Here is a 13260-nt window from a genome sequence, read left to right on the forward strand (position 1 = left end):
ACCAGGTGGCGAATCGCATCTCTGCATGTCTGGCAGACATATCAGTGTGGATGACGGATCACCACCTCAAGCTGAACCTCGGCAAGACGGAGCTGCTCTTCCTCCCGGGAAGGACTGCCCGTTCCATGATCTCGCCATCACGGTTGACAACTCCATTGTGTCCTCCTCCCAGAGCGCTAAGAACCTTGGCGTGATCCTGGACAACACCCTGTCGTTCTCAACTAACATCAAGGCGGTGGCCCGTTCTTGTAGGTTCATGCTCTACAACATCCGCAGAGTACGACCCTGCCTCACACAGGAAGCAGCGCAGGTCCTAATCCAGGCACTTGTCATCTCCTGTCTGGATTACTGCAACTCGCTGTTGGCTGGGCTCCCTGCCTGTGCCATTAAACCCCTACAACTCATCCAGAACGCCGCAGCCCGTCTGGTGTTCAACCTTCCCAAGTTCTCTCACGTCACCCCGCTCCTCCGCTCTCTCCACTGGCTTCCAGTTGAAGCTCGCATCCGCTACAAGACCATGGTGCTTGCCTACGGAGCTGTGAGGGGAACGGCACCTCAGTACCTCCAGGCTCTGATCAGGCCCTACACCCAAACAAGGGCACTGCGTTCATCCACCTCTGGCCTGCTCGCCTCCCTACCACTGAGGAAGTACAGTTCCCGCGCAGCCCAGTCAAAACTGTTCGCTGCTCTGGCCCCCCAATGGTGGAACAAACTCCCTCACGACGCCAGGACAGCGGAGTCAATCACCACCTTCCGGAGACACCTGAAACCCCACCTCTTTCAGGAATACCTAGGATAGGATAAAGTAATCCTTCTCACCCCCCTTAAAAGATTTAGATGCACTATTGTAAAGTGGCTGTTCCACTGGATGTCTTAAGGTGAACGCACCAATTTGTAAGTCGCTCTGGATAAGAGCGTCTGCTAAATGACTTAAATGTAAATGTAAATGTATCTCCTGTGTCTTTGACAGTGATTTCACTAGATGCCTATTCACATGATCCGCTTAAATACTTCAAATGTTTTTCTTTAATATTATTTAACTACCTACGTTATCTTACTTCCAAGTTATCCCTTTGTAGTGCAATATCACATTTGTAAAAAAAGAAAGAATAAAAAGCCTAAATTGGGTATGCCTGTAAGTAGGACAATTGAATGCTTCTAGGGCTTATGTTAACTTTGAGTTCGATTAAAAAAAATGATAGACCTTTTAAACGTTGTATGTGACATTATCCGCAACTCACCTGCGGCCTACTGTTGCCAAAGCGATTTAGATTTGTTAGACAGGAGTGATGATATAAAGCTAATATTGTAAAAAATTTTGCTTTTAACAACCATCAGAATTGATTAAAAATAAAAATAAAATTGCATGCCAACATATTAGGTGATAATTAAGAGAAGGCAAAGTGATTATATAAAATTATATCAAACATTTGACCATTGTCACATTCACCATGGGTGTCTTAAGCGAGCTATAGAGTACACAGCTTGCAACGCCTCATTGCGATTGGTTATTCCCCATCGTTTGCAACAATGTCAATAAGCGTCATCACTAATCTTTCCTTTGCTGTACAAACCCGGGATTACCAGGTAAGAAACATCAACATAGAAATGCTACCAAAAATGATTTACAGAAACAGTCATCCATGATTCACCAAATTATATTTTGAAAGAGGAAGCATAATATTTTAAGCATATTGTCTATCTCCACAATGATATTAACTGTAAGGATTTCTTTCCGAATAATAATCTAAAATTAACAAATGTACTGGAAGACCTGTGGGAAAGCCAATTTACAGAGGAGGAACTTCTCTGATTCAGGGGTTGAGTTAAAAACGGAAGACCTATTTCAGTTGAATGTATTCAGTTGTACAACTGACTAGGTATCCCCCTTTCCCCTTTGTGAGGCAATTAAGTCCTTTCAGTCTGGAAAAACACCAGGGTTTAATGGTATACCAGTAGAGGTACACGTCTATTCAAAAGATTGGGGTCACTTAGAAATGTCCTTGTTTTTGAAAGAAAATCTTTTTTTTTTTTGTCCATTAAAATAACATCAAATTGTTCAGAAAGACAGTGTAGACATTAATGTTGTAAATGACTATTGTAGCTGGCAGCAGCTGATATTTAATGGAATATCTACATAGGCGTACAGAGGCCCATTATCAGCAACCATCAGTCCTGTGTTCCAATGGCACGTTGTGTTAGCTAATCCAAGTTTATCATTTTAAAAGGCTAATTGATCATTAGAAAACCCTTTTGCAATTATGTTAGCACAGCTGAAAACTGTTGTCCTGATAAAAGAAGCAATAAAACTGGCCTTTAGACTAGTTGAGTATCTGGAGCATCAGCATTTGTGGGTTCGATAACGGGCTCACAATGGCCAGAAACAAAGGCTTTCTTATGAAACTCGTCAGTCTGTTCTTGTTCTGAGAAATGAAGGCTATTCCATGCGAGAAATTGCCAAGAAACTGAAGATCTCGTACAATGCTGTGTTCTACACCCTTCACAGAACAGCTCAAACTGGCCCTAACCAGAATAGAAAGGGTGGGAGGCCCAGGTGCACAACTAAGCAAGAGGACAAGTACATTAAAGTGTCTAGTTTGAGAAACAGACGCCTCACAAGTTCTCAACTGGCAGCTTCATTAAATAGTACCTGCAAAACACCAGTCTCAACGTCAACAGTGAAGAGGCGACTCCGGAATGCTGGCATTTATAGCTAAGACTGGCCAAAAACAGAAAAGATTAAGATGGGCAAAAGAACACAGACACTGGACAGAGGAACTCTGCCTAGAAGGCCAGCATCCCGGAGTCGCCTCTTTACTGTTGAAGTTGAGACTGGTGTTTTGCAGCTACTTTTTAATGAAGCTGCCAGTTGAGAACTTGTGAGGCGTCTGTTTCTCAAACTAGACACTTTAAAGTGAACTAAATCTGAAAATGGAGGGCTTCATGTTTATATAGCCTGCTACAGCATGCAATACTACGAGGGGTCATGCATGTGATCAAGAATATGGGAATGTTTGCTCAATGCAAAGTTACAACCAACTGATTGCAGCATTACTGCAAAAATGGAGGATGCAAGTGGAAGTGGGAGAGGGTGGCCTACTTGCTTCTCTGCCAAATATTAAAGATAAAAAGTCTCTGAGAAGAATTGGATTGGAATAAATAGAAAAATATACCAGTTTCATTTGAGGACAAAAATGTTGACAGCTGCGCCATACAGGTTGCAAAATAGACGGAAAGAGGTTTTTGCAAATGTACAGTCGTGGCCAAAAGTTTTGAGAATGACACAATTATTAATTTTCACAAAGTCTGCTGCCTCAGTTTGTATGATGGCAATTTGCATATACTCCAGAATGTTATGAAGAATGATCAGATGAATTGCAATTAATTGCTAAGTCCCTCTTTGCCATGCAAATGAACTGAATTCCCAAAAAACATTTCCACTGCATTTCAGCCCTGCCACAAAAGGACCAGCTGACATCATGTCAGTGATTCTCTCGTTAACACAGGTGTGAGTGTTGACGAGGACAAGGCTGGAGATCACTCTGTCATGCTGATTGAGTTCGAATAACAGACTGGAAGCTTCAAAAGGAGGGTGGTGCTTGGAATCATTGTTCTTCCTCTGTCAACCATGGTTAGCTGCAAGGAAACACGTGCCGTCATCATTGCTTTGCACAAAAAAGGCTTCACAGGCAAATTGCTGCCAGTAAGATTGCACCTAAATCAACCATTTATCGGATCATCAAGAACTTAAAGGAGAGCAGTTCAATTGTTGTGAAGAAGGCTTCAGGGCGCCCAAGAAAGTCCAGCAAGCGCCAGGACCGTCTCCTAAAGTTGATTCAGCTACGGGATCGGGCACCACCAGTACAGAGCTTGCTCAAGAATGGCAGCAGGCAGGTGTGAGTGCATCTGCAAGCACAGTGAAGCGAAGACTTTTGGAGGATGGCCTGGTGTCAAGAAGGTCAGGAAAGAAGCCACTTCTCTCCAGGAAAAACATCAGGGACAGACTAATATTCTGAAAAAGGTACAGGGATTGGACTGCTGAGGACTGGGGTAAAGTCATTTTCTCTGATGAATCCCCTTTCCAATTGTTTGGGGGATCCGGAAATAAGCTTGTCCGAAGAAGACAAGGTGAGCACTACCATGTGTCATGCCAACAGTAAAGCATCCTGAGACCATTCATGTGTGGGGTTGCTTCTCAGCCAAAGGAGTGAGCTCACTCACAATTTGCCTAAGAACACAGCCATGAATAAAGAATGGTACCAAAGAATGGCAACTTCTCCCAGCCACCCAGGAACAGTTTGGTGATGAACAATGCATTTTCCAGCATGATGGAGCACCTTGCAATAAGGCAAAAGTGATAACTAAGTGGCTCGGGGAACAAAATATCAATATTTTGGGTCCATTGCCAGGTAACTCCCCGGGCCTTAATCCAATTGAGATCTTGTGGTCAATCCTCAAGAGGCAGGTGGACGAACAAAACCCCACAAATTCTGACAAACTCCAAGCATTGATTATGCAAGAATGGGCTGCCATCAGTCAGGATGTGGCCCAGAAGTTAATTGACAGCATGCCAGGGCGGATTGCAGAGGTCTTGAATAAGAAGGGTTAGCTCTGCAAATATTGACTCTTTGCATCAACTTCATGTAATTGTCAATAAAGGCCTTTGACACTTATGAAATGCTTGTAATTATACTTAAGTATTCCATAGTAACATCTGACAAAAATATCTAAAGACACTGAAGCAGCAAACTTTGTGGAAATTAATATTTGTGTCATTCTCAAAACTTTTGGCCACGACTGTATTATAAATAAAAAGTAGTCAGACCCTTTAAAAATAAAATTGCCGCTTTACTCGGTACTTTGTTGAAGCACCTTTGGCAGCAATTACATCCAAGTATTCTTGGGTATGATGCTACAATCTTGACACACCTGTATTTGGGAAGTTTCTCCCATTCTTCTCTGCAGATCCTCTCAAGCTCTGTCAGGTTGGATGGGGAGCGTTGCTGCATAGCTAATTTCAAGTCTCTCCAGAAATGTTTGATCGGGTTCAAGTCCGGGCTCTGGCTGGGCCACTCAAGGACATTCAGAGACTTGTCCCGAAGCCACTCCTGCATTTTCTTACCTGTGTGCTTAGGGTCGTTGTCCTGTTGGAAGGTGAACCTTCGCCCTGAGGTCCAGTCTGAGGTCCCTGAGCCCTCTGGAGCAGGTTTTAATCAAGGATAGGATCTCTCTGTACTTTGCTCTGATCATCTTTCCCTCGATCCTGACTAGTCTCCCAGTCCCTGCCGCTGAAAAACATCCCCACAGCATGATGCTGCCACCACCATGCTTCACCTTAGGGATGGTGCCAGGTTTTCTCCTGACGTGACGCTTGGCATTTTCAGGCCAGAAAGTTCAATCTTGGTTTCATCAGACCAGAGAATCTTGTTTCTCATGGTCTGAGAGTTCTTTCGGTGCCTTTTGGCAAACACCAAGTCGTGCCTTTTACTGAGGAGTGTCTGGCCACTCTACCTGTCTGGCCACTCTACCATAAAGGCCTGATTGGTGGAGTGCTGCAGAGATGGTTGTGCTTTTGGAAGGGTCTCCCATCTCCATAGAGGAACTCTGGAGCTCTGTCAGAGTGACCATCGGATTCATGGTCACCTCCCTGACCAAGGCCCTTCTCCCCCGATTGCTCAGTTTGGCTGGATAGCCAGCTCTAGTTAGAGTCTTGGTGGTTCCAAACTTATTTCATTTAAGAATGATGGAGGCCACTGTGTTCTTGGGGACCTTCAATGCTGCAGACATTTTTTGGTACCCATCCCCAGAGCTGTGCCTCGACACAATCCTGTCTCGGAGCTCTACGGACAATTCCTTTGGCCTGGCTTGGTTTGTCCTCTGACTTGCACTGTCAACTGTGGGACCTTATATTGACAGGTGTGTGCCTTTCCAAATCATGTCCAATCGATTGAATTTACCACAGGTGGTCTCAATCAAGATGTAGAAACATCTCAAGGATGATCAATGGAAACAGGATGCGCCTGAGCTCAATTTCGAGTCTCATAGCAAAGGTTCTGAAAACGTATTTTAATGTGATATTTCAGTTTTTTATTATTACTAAATGTGTATTATTTTTTTATAACTTTTTTGCTTGGTCATTATGGCCATCTCTTCCGAGATGGCATAGCAGTTCAGACGTCTTTTGTCCTCGTCTTGTCGTGTCCTGTATATATATATATATATTTACAACTTTTTTCACATACATTTTATTTTTATTTTCCATCAACTCATCTTCAAAACACTCTCCTGCAACCCGCCTCACCAATTTATATTTATATATAAGTATTATTTACCTCAAATCTGCAATCCTCCAAGAAGCTAGCCAGAAACTCAAAGAAGCTAGCCAGAAACTAGCCAGAAGCTAATCCAGAAGCTAATCAGAAGCTAGTTCAGAAGCTAGTTAGCTTCTTTACTGGCAAATCGTTAGTATTCAGCTAACCACGGTTTGTGGTCATCAGCTATCCTTTAGCTCGAAAATCTATCGCCAGTTTTGTACGGCGCAACGCGGCTCGGAACGGAACATACCGGACCAATTTTTCTCTCCATGTCCCTGGATTTCAACTGCTCTCTGGACCATTCATATCCGGATCTCACAGCTAGCTAGCTGCTATCCTGCTTTCGTCGATTCCGGAGCAAACATCAATTACTCCGGAGCTAGCCAGCTCCGTCAATCACTCCTGAGTTCCATCAATCACTCCTGGGCTGCAGTCACCTATCCGGACCCGTTTTACTGCCTACGCGGAGCCCCACCGGGCCTTCACAACTGGACTGCCGACGTTATCTACCCGAAGGAGATCCGGCTGGCTCCTCCGTCGCGACGTTACCTGGACGCCCATCTGCGGCCTGCTAACCGTTAGCTGTCTTACCGGCTGCTCTCAGAATAGACAATCGGGCAATTTATTTGTATTATTATTATTATGTTTCTTCTTGGGCCTCTATAACTATATCTAATGTTTATTTTATTTATTTATTTGTTGTTTATTTTTTATATATTTTTTTGTGTGATTTGGATTAATCCCCTCTACCACACGGAACCTCACTAATCTACTGACGGAACGCAAGAGGTGGCTAACAACAGACCTCCATCCTATGCTAGCTTGCTACCGATGGCCTGGCTAGCTGTTTAAATCGCTGTGACCCCCAACCAACCTCTCCACTCACTGGACCCTTTTGATCACTCGACTAAGGATGCCTCTCCTTAATGTCAATATGTATTGTCCATTGCTGTTCTGGTTAGTGTTTATTGGCTTATTTCACTGTAGAGCCTCTAGTCCTGCTCACTATACCTTATCCAATTTATTAGTTCCACCACCCACACATGCTATGACATCTCCTGGTTTCAATGATGTTTCTAGAGACACTATCTCTCTCTTCATCACTCAATACCTAGGTTTCCCTCCACTGTATTCACATCCTACCATACCTTTGTCTGTACATTATACCTTGAAGCTATTTTATCACCCCCAGAAACCTCCTTTTACTCTCTGTTCCAGACGTTCTAGACGACCAATTCTTATTGCTTTTAGCCGCACCCTTATTCTTCTCTTCCTATGTTCCTCTGGCGATGTAGAGGTGAATCCAGGCCCTGCAGTGCCTAGCTCCACTCCTATTCCCCAGGCGCTCTCTTTTGATGACTTCTGTAACCGTAATAGCCTTGGTTTCATGCATGTTAACATTAGAAGCCTCCTCCCTAAGTTTGTTCTATTCACTGCTTTAGCACACTCTGCCAACCCGGATGTTCTAGCTGTGTCTGAATCCTGGCTTAGGAAGACCACCAAAAATTCCGAAATTTTAATTCCAAACTACAACATTTTCAGACAAGATAGAACTGCCAAAGGGGGCGGTGTTGCAATCTACTGCAAAGATAGCCTGCAGAGTTCTGTCCTACTATCCAGGTCTGTACCCAAACAATTTGAACTTCTACTTTTAAAAATCCACCTCTCTAAAAACAAGTCTCTCACCGTTGCCGCCTGCTATAGACCACCCTCTGCCCCCAGCTGTGCTCTGGACACCATATGTGAACTGATTGCCCCCATCTATCTTCAGAGCTCGTGCTGCTAGGCGACCTAAACTGGAACATGCTTAACACCCCAGCCATCCTACAATCTAAACTTGATGCCCTCAATCTCACACAAATTATCAATGAACCTACCAGGTACCCCCCAAAGCCTTGAACACGGGCACCCTCATAGATATCATCCTAACCAACTTCCCCTCTAAATACACCTCTGCTGTCTTCAACCAAGATCTCAGCGATCACTGCCTCATTGCCTGCATCCGTAATGGGTCAGCGGTCAAACGACCTCCACTCATCACTGTAAAACGCTCCCTGAAACACTTCAGCGAGCAGGCCTTTCTAATCGACCTGGCCGGGGTATCCTGGAAGGATATTGATCTCATCCCGTCAGTAGAGGATGCCTGGATATTTTTTAAATGCCTTCCTAACCATCTTAAATAAACATGCCCCATTCAAGAAATTTAGAACCAGGAACAGATATAGCCCATGGTTCTCCCCAGACCTGACTGCCCTTAACCAACACAAAAACATCCTATGGCGTTCTGCATTAGCATCGAACAGCCCCCGTGATATGCAGCTGTTCAGGGAAGCTAGAAACCGTTATACACAGGCAGTTAGAAAAGCCAAGGCTAGCTTTTTCAAGCAGAAATTTGCTTCCTGCAACACTAACTCAAAAAAGTTCTGGGACACTGTAAAGTCCATGGAGAATAAGAACACCTCCTCCCAGCTGCCCACTGCACTGAAGATAGGAAACACTGTCACCACTGATAAATCCACCATAATTGAGAATTTCAATAAGCATTTTTCTACGGCTGGCCATGCTTTCCACCTGGCTACTCCTACCTCGGTCAACAGCACTGCACCCCCAACAGCAACTCGCCCAAGCCTTCCCCATTTCTCCTTCTCACAAATCCGTTCAGCTGATGTTCTGAAAGAGCTGAAAAATCTGGACCCCTACAAATCAGCCGGGCTAGACAATCTGGTCCCTTTCTTTCTAAAATTATCTGCCGAAATTGTTGCCACCCCTATTACTAGCCTGTTCAACCTCTCTTTCGTGTCGTCTGAGATTCCCAAAGATTGGAAAGCAGCTGCGGTCATCCCCCTCTTCAAAGGGGGGGACACTCTTGACCCAAACTGCTATAGACCTATATCTATCCTACCATGCCTTTCTAAGGTCTTCGAAAGCCAAGTCAACAAACAGATTACCGACCATTTCAAATCTCACCATACCTTCTCTGCTATGCAATCTGGTTTCAGAGCTGGTCATGGGTGCACCTCAGCCACGCTCAAGGTCCTAAATGATATCTTAACCGCCATCGATAAGAAACATTACTGTGCAGCCGTATTCATTGATCTGGCCAAGGCTTTCGACTCTGTCAATCACCACATCCTCATCGGCAGACTCGACAGCCTTGGTTTCTCAAATGATTGCCTCGCCTGGTTCACCAACTACTTCTCTGATAGATTTCAGTGTGTCAAATCGGAGGGTCTGCTGTCCGGACCTCTGGCAGTCTCTATGGGGGTGCCACAGGGTTAAATTCTTGGACCGACTCTCTTCTCTATATACATCAATGAGGTCGCTCTTGCTGCTGGTGAGTCTCTGATCCACCTCTACGCAGACGACACCATTCTGTATACTTCCGGCCCTTCTTTGGACACTGTGTTAACAACCCTCCAGGCAAGCTTCAATGTCATACAACTCTCCTTCCGTGGCCTCCAATTGCTCTTAAATACAAGTAAAACTAAATGCTTGCTCTCCAACCGATCGCTACCTGCACCTACCCGCCTGTCCAACATCACTACTCTGGACGGCTCTGACTTAGAATACGTGGACAACTACAAATACTTAGGTGTCTGGTTAGACTGTAAACTCTCCTTCCAGACCCATATCAAACATCTCCAATCCAAAGTTAAATCTAGAATTGGCTTCCTATTTCGCAACAAAGCATCCTTCACTCATGCTGCCAAACATACCCTTGTAAAACTGACCATCCTACCAATCCTCGACTTTGGCGATGTCATTTACAAAATAGCCTCCAATACCCTACTCAACAAATTGGATGCAGTCTATCACAGTGCAATCCGTTTTGTCACCAAAGCCCCATATACTACCCACCATTGCGACCTGTACGCTCTCGTTGGCTGGCCCTCGCTTCATACTCGTCGCCAAACCCACTGGCTCCATGTCATCTACAAGACCCTGCTAGGTAAAGTCCCCCTTATCTCAGCTCGCTGGTCACCATAGCATCTCCCACCTGTAGCACACGCTCCAGCAGGTATATCTCTCTAGTCACCCCCAAAACCAATTCTTTCTTTGGCCGCCTCTCCTTCCAGTTCTCTGCTGCCAATGACTGGAACGAACTACAAAAATCTCTGAAACTGGAAACACTTATCTCCCTCACTAGCTTTAAGCACCAACTGTCAGAGCATCTTACAGATTACTGCACCTTTACATAGCCCACCTATAATTTAGCCCAAACAACTACCTCTTTCCCAACTGTATTTAATTTATTTATTTATTTTGCTCCTTTGCACCCCATTACTTTTATTTCTACTTTGCACATTCTTCCATTGCAAAACTACCATTCCAGTGTTTTACTTGCTATATTGTATTTACTTTGCCACCATGGCCTTTTTTGCCTTTACCTCCCTTCTCTCCTCATTTGCTCACATTGTATATAGACTTGTTTATACTGTATTATTGACTGTATGTTTGTTTTACTCCATGTGTAACTCTGTGTCGTTGTATCTGTCGAACTGCTTTGCTTTATCTTGGCCAGGTCGCAATTGTAAATGAGAACTTGTTCTCAACTTGCCTACCTGGTTAAATAAAGGTGAAATAAAAAAATAAAAAATTGTGTGTAGATTGTTGAGGAAAACACAATCTGGCTGTAACGTAACAAAATGTGGAAAAAGTGAAGGGGTCTGAATACTTTCCCGAATGCACTGTATCTCCCTGACTTGCATTTGTGTGTCCTTGCATGACCCTAAACAAGCACAAACCAATTGGTTGGTTAAGGGAGATAAGAGTAGCCTTTTATATTTCCTGGGGACTCAATAGTGTGTCAAGTTGCTGTCATAGTGATGCACATATTCCTAAACATTGAAAGAGTTCACCCTAAGCACTACATAACCATTAAGGAACAAAACCGTCCCAAGATTAGGCCTATTACAGAAATGATAGTCTACACACAGTCATGTGCATGCGTGCAATCCCAAGTAATGTTGACTGGAGGCCCTAAAGAACCTTTTGAAAAACAGTTAGACAATATGGCCTGTTCTGATTGCACATGATGGTGAAGGATACCTAGGCCAAGTTCACAAATGACTCATGTTTCAGTAGGCCTATACTAAAAAAATGTTGGAGTTAGACAGGAGTTCTTCTAAGATCCTCAAAGCTCCTCGAAGAACCTTAGAGTTCTTGGCAATTAAAAAAAAAGGTTCTTCCAAGAACCTCTTAGGAGGTGGGGTTCTTGAGGGAACTTCATAATTACAACTGAAAACGCTCATGACGAAATTTGAAATGAGACATCAGTAAAACAGGTCAATTGGGTTGATGTTTGGCTCCGAATATATACTGAAATATGATAACTTTAACTCATACCGGTGTACTGTAATGAACGACAATATGGTTTTCTGTGAACAGCTTCCATGTCTAGTAACGCTACGTTAGAATTACCTTTAGCCAAACCGAGTAACTTAATGACCGTTAAGTAACGTCAGTTTACTAACTTTAATTTCCTAGCTAACTAGGCAACTCCACAGGAGGCTGCTGAGGGGAGGACGGCTCATAATAATGCCCAGAACGGAGCAAACGGAATGGTGTCAAACACATGGGAACGATGTGTTTGATACCGTTCTAAAAATTCCAAAGCCCATCTGCCTCGAACCTCCTGTGCAAATTCGCAGGTTGTAGTGTTTACAAAACGATATTCTGCCCCATATATTCTAATAATGCTTTCATAAAGCTAACATGGCTTCAACACTCCCATTAGTGTCCAATTTAGAGTTAACTTTTGAGAGACAGCTAAGTTAGCTTAGCTAGCCAAAGTAAGAGGACCTATCCTGAGATGTCATGACGAACTAAATCTGAAAACGGAGGGCTTCATGTTTATATAGCCTGCTACGGCATACATGTACCACCATACCTTCTTTATATGGTACATGTACCACCATACCTTCTTTATATGGTACATGTACCACCACACCTTCTTTATATGGTACATGTACCACCATACTTTCTTTATATGGTACATGTACCACCACACTTTCTTTATATGGTACATGTACCACCATACCTTCTTTATATGGTACATGTACTACCATACCTTCTTTATATGGTACATGTACCACCATACCTTCTTTATATGGTACATGTACCACCATACCTTCTTTATATGGTACATGTACCACCATACCTTCTTTATATGGTACATGTATTGTATGCAGAAACCCCAAACATTGTCATCCAGTAAAATGTTGCCTAGGAATCTTTCTAGTCAGATAAAATAGAACTTAGATGTTAGGCTTGTATGGCAGTTATTTCACAACATGAAGGTTAGGCGAGGCCTTTCCCCTGTGTGTTCTACTCGGTTTTAGCAGGAGGGCTGCAAAATTGGAAGGATCTATGAAATGTAAAGAGTTAAGGTTTATAATATGGTGCTGTTTTGTTTATAAACAATTCAACTATGTAATTGTTTGATGATGTCATGTGTCTTTCAATATTATTTGAATATCTTAATCTCAATGTTTGTACAACTTTTCTATGACACGCCCCCCTTTGGAATTATTCTTAGGACAGAACATGGACACAATTCAATTGGGATCAAGAAGGAGGTAAGAATGTGTTGTAGGATTGCTGCATTTACATTTTTAAGTTGAATTACACCCACATAACAGTCAATACAAACTGAAATCCATAAGCATACAAATGTCATTCAAATGGCATCTAAATTGTCTTTGGTGAAATGGTTTTGGTCATGGGTGTTCCTGCCCGTTACTTTGCTCCAGTCAGGAGGGGTTAGCCAATCTATGAAAGGGGAGTTGAGGCTGACCGCAAAGTCGGCACATAACTATCCTTTGTTCATGGAGCCAGGGTGGGGACAGGGTATGTAAGTGCCTCTGTATATCCTAACTGAAGTATCCTCCTAGGATAGTGCTGCTTGCCCGAGCTGTGACAAGCTGGAGTGGCCTTTTGCAGGGTG

Source organism: Oncorhynchus nerka, linkage group LG13 (assembly GCF_034236695.1).
Source record: "Oncorhynchus nerka isolate Pitt River linkage group LG13, Oner_Uvic_2.0, whole genome shotgun sequence".
Taxonomy (NCBI): Eukaryota; Metazoa; Chordata; class Actinopteri; order Salmoniformes; family Salmonidae; genus Oncorhynchus; species Oncorhynchus nerka.